The sequence below is a fragment of the Miscanthus floridulus genome, chromosome 17 (genome assembly GCF_019320115.1).
Source record: "Miscanthus floridulus cultivar M001 chromosome 17, ASM1932011v1, whole genome shotgun sequence".
Lineage (NCBI taxonomy): Eukaryota > Viridiplantae > Streptophyta > Magnoliopsida > Poales > Poaceae > Miscanthus > Miscanthus floridulus.
Genome location: NC_089596.1, coordinates 8123700 through 8127583, shown reverse-complemented (window position 1 = coordinate 8127583; position 3884 = coordinate 8123700). Strand labels below are relative to the sequence as shown.

Below are 3884 nucleotides of genomic sequence, written 5' to 3'. Positions count from 1 at the left end.
AACCGGGCGAGCCCGATCCATCCATTGCAGGCCGGGCAGTGGCATCGATACAAAACATCACACGGGGCATGGGAGGCCCGGATCGGAGACAGACCGGCAGAGCTGACATGCCATGGCAGGCCATCTTTAGAGCTCACATCGCCGTCACCGGTGCTGCTGTGCCTCCTTCAGAATTCAGATCACCAGTCCAGTCGACCTCTCCGGCAGCCACAGTTCCCGACCGTGGACGATGCCATGAACGGAGAGAATGGGGTAAGCCATGCTCTCCCGACAGTTTACATTGTACACTGATGGTGTTACATGTCTGTGGCTGAAACTCAGCTCAACCATAGCACAGCTGCATGAACAGGAAGGAATGGAATCTATAGCCGGTGGCAATGGAATACGGCAATGGCCAGGTGAATCCTGGCACGCCCAAAAATAGGACGGACAGACAGACAGACATGGACATGGGGAGAAGAAGAGAAGGCATTACACTACTTATTTTAGTAGTAGTAGTAGCTCCTAGTATATATCTATATAAACCCACGATCACGCTTGCTTGGATGTCCTCATCTTGGAAAGCCAGTGGCAATGGCTGCTTCAGCTTCACCACAAGCCAGCCGGCCTATCAGCCGGCGCTCTGCTCCATTTGCACAGGATCCAATGCCGATCACAGGTCGTGCTCGGGCTTGTCCATGCTGCCGCAGCTGTCACTGTCGGCCATCCGGCTCGACCCGCGCCCGATCTTGGAGAAGGACCCCGCCACAGCAGATGACAGCCCCTTGAAGCTGCTGCTACCGCCGTCACTGAGGTTGTGAGATCGCCGGGACCGCCGCCGGACAAGCTGCGGGGAGGAGTCCGCCGCAGCAGCAGCCTTGTCCGCGTCATCAATGGACGTGGTGCTTGCCCTGGCCACGAGCAGCCGCGAGATGCATGCCGCGGCAGAAGGGGCAGGCCGGCGATGGCAGTGTAAGCGTCGTCGGGTTGGGCTTGCTGTGGCAGCACAGCGCCAGCGTGCACGGCGCGCACATCTGGTGCCCACAGTCCTGCACCTCGATCGTGCACGCCTGGTCGAAGCAGATGCAGCACAGCTCTGCGTCGCTCGCCTGTGAGTGGAGTGAAGTGAGTGAGCACAGATGAACGGTGATGCATGCACATCAGCCCCCTCATTTCATTTGCCAGCAACCACAAAGCAATGAACTACTAGATGATGATCATAGGTTCATGGGATTCTATTTCTACTCTCACAATTGTCACCAACAGAAAGCACTGAACATGCATACCTCCGAGGACGCATCGTCAATGGCATCGGCATCATTCTCATGCTCGCAAGGGGAAGGTGATGGTGGAGAGTAATTTGTGCCCTTCAGAATCTTCTTTTCCCTCTCCCTGTTGGCTTCCATCAGTGCCGCTTCCAGGAGAGCCTTCGCCTCCGGGTCCAGCTCACTGATGAACTTGAGCGGGGAAGGCCACACCATGGGCTCCGCTGACGAAGGGTTCAGCAGCGCCGCGCACACTTCGTGGTTGCGCTTCAGCACAACAGCATAAGGAATCCTCCTGCAGGGACCGAAACCATTCGCTGTAAGATCTAGTGGAAAGGATATGAGCAAGCCATTTCCATTCGTTCAGCAAAAGCGCAATTCGAGAACTACGCGGTCAGCAACTGGCCTCTCGTTGAATTTTTCCAAATGTGTCGTGAATTGGGCAAGTGGTTGATGACTCCACTTGCAAATGAGAATCCAGCAAGTGGTTGATGACTGACTCCACTTGATAGTAGACCAGATCGATTGTGTTCAATGTGGGACCCATATTTGTTTTTGTTCGTCAGACCCACATCTAATCTCTAATCTACACTGAAATAAGACGATCTGCACAAAGACAGAGATCGAGACAGAGGTGTGGTGCTCACCCTGCTGAGTCCCTCTGGAGACGATCTGCGCCCCAGGCAAGCAGCTTCCGGATGCAATCCAGGTTCCCGCTGCGAGCGGCCAGATGCAGCGATGTGCTACCGGGGAACCTGCAGCACCGACGGCGAGTACATGGGTGAGCAGCTGCATCTTGACTGACTGAGCAAGAGGAGACCGACCGCACCACGCAGACAAGACAAGATTAGCGTACCCGTAGGAGCCGGTGAGGGCGGAGACAATGGCGCCGTTCTCCAGCAGCACCTGCACGCAGCCGGGGCGGCCCTGCCTGGCGGCGAGGTGCAGCGGCGTGGCGCCGTGGTCGTCCCTGACGTTGACGAACCGGGCGAAACCCCTGCCAAGCTTCCACAGCAGCAAGTGAGTCGTCATCGCCGGCGGGCGGCAGGCGGCGGGAGCCGACACAAGGAGGGGGGGGAGGGGAGGCGAAGGTCTCACCATGAGTCGGCCACCGGCGTGGTCCGCACCGCCGTGAGGATGGCCTGCAGGCAGTCGACGTGGCCGAAGTAGGACGCGTGGTGCAGGCAGGACCGCCCGTGCAGGGAGTCGAACATCAGGATCTGGCAGACACAGATCGGACAGCGCCGGCGGTTAGTTAGCTAGCCACTCGCACTAGGAATAAGAGATTCCCTTGCAGGAGCAGGGCAGCGAGGAGTTGGGAGGTTCTGCTCACATTGGCGCCGGCCTGCAGGAGCTTGAGCACGCAGTCGATCTTGCCGTGCATCGCCGCGAGCATCAGCGGAGTCTGGACAGTGAAAAACAAGCAAAGCAAGCAGGGGGGGAAGATGAGATTTTTGTCCTTTGATTTGATTGGAAGCAGTAAAAAAAGGAAGGGAGATTTTGAAGCAGGTAGCCCGGGAGAGATCCTTGCGAGCTGCAAAGGGGAGGAAGAAAAAAAAAGGGCTTCGATGGGACGGGATCCCGCACCTGCTTGTGCCGATTCACCGCGTCCGGCGGCACCCCGTGATCCAAGATCATGGACAGCACCTGCAGGAAGGAGATGGAGAGAGGTGAGCGAGGTGGTTGGCTGGCAGTTGGATCAGAGGCCATGCCATAGATGGATTAGGAGCAGAGCCGAGCGGGAGGAGGAGCACCTCGAGGCGGCCATTCGCGGCGGCGATGTGGAGCGCGGAGAGGCGGTCGTAGAGCGTGGCGCGGCGGGCGAGGGAGGGGTCGGCGGCGAGGAGCGCGCCCAGGGCGTCGAGGTCCCCGACCTGCGCCGCGCGGAAGTAGTCGTGCTCGTCGCCGGTGCGGGCGCAGCTCACGCCGTGCCCCATGGCTGCTGCCCGAGCTGCCGGCGGCTCGCTTGCTTGGTACTCTCTTTTTTTTCTTTTCTTTTTGGGGGGTGACAGAGCGGCTGAGCGGCTGCTCCGGCCCGACTCCACCCGCCGGCGGCGAAGTGGGGAGGTAGGTGCCGGGGCCGGGCGCAGCGCCGAGGGCCGAGGCAGCAGCGTGGAATGGGGAAAGAGTGGCGACGGCTTACGCCTTTTTATCGACACCCCTCTGTCGCTCTCTTTCTTCTCTCTCTAAACAAAAAAAAAAAAATTGAATTCAAAATATCTCTGGTTTTGTGATGCTCAATCCAAATGGACGCTTCGTTCACCGACAGCCGGGACTCCAAAATCCAACCGCTGAGCTGGTCTATCTGTCGAATAATTTTATGTTTAGTCAAATTTATATACATATATAATATTTATATTATCAAAAAATATTATTAGATTAACTATGAGATATATTTTGTTTATAGGCCCCATTCGGCTTGCTAAAACTTGGCTAAAAGTGGCTGAAAAACACTGTTCTGGCTGAATTGTTGTGAGAGAAAAACATTGTTCTGGCTGAAAAAAAGCCGAACAAACTGGATTTAAGGTAAGCCGAACGGGGCCTATAAGCCTAGTATATGACGAGGACATAGAGATTGATACTATTTTAAATGAGTAAGATCTCTGGTTAGCTTAGAGATGGGTGAATAGGCCTGTTAAA

General features: G+C 56.2%; 1 pseudogene; it reads right to left on the bottom strand.

Moving 5' to 3' along the window:
- Positions 1 to 356: 356 nt before the first annotated feature.
- LOC136516272 (E3 ubiquitin-protein ligase XB3-like) lies at positions 357 to 3372 on the bottom strand (annotated as a pseudogene).
- Positions 3373 to 3884: the final 512 nt, after the last annotated feature.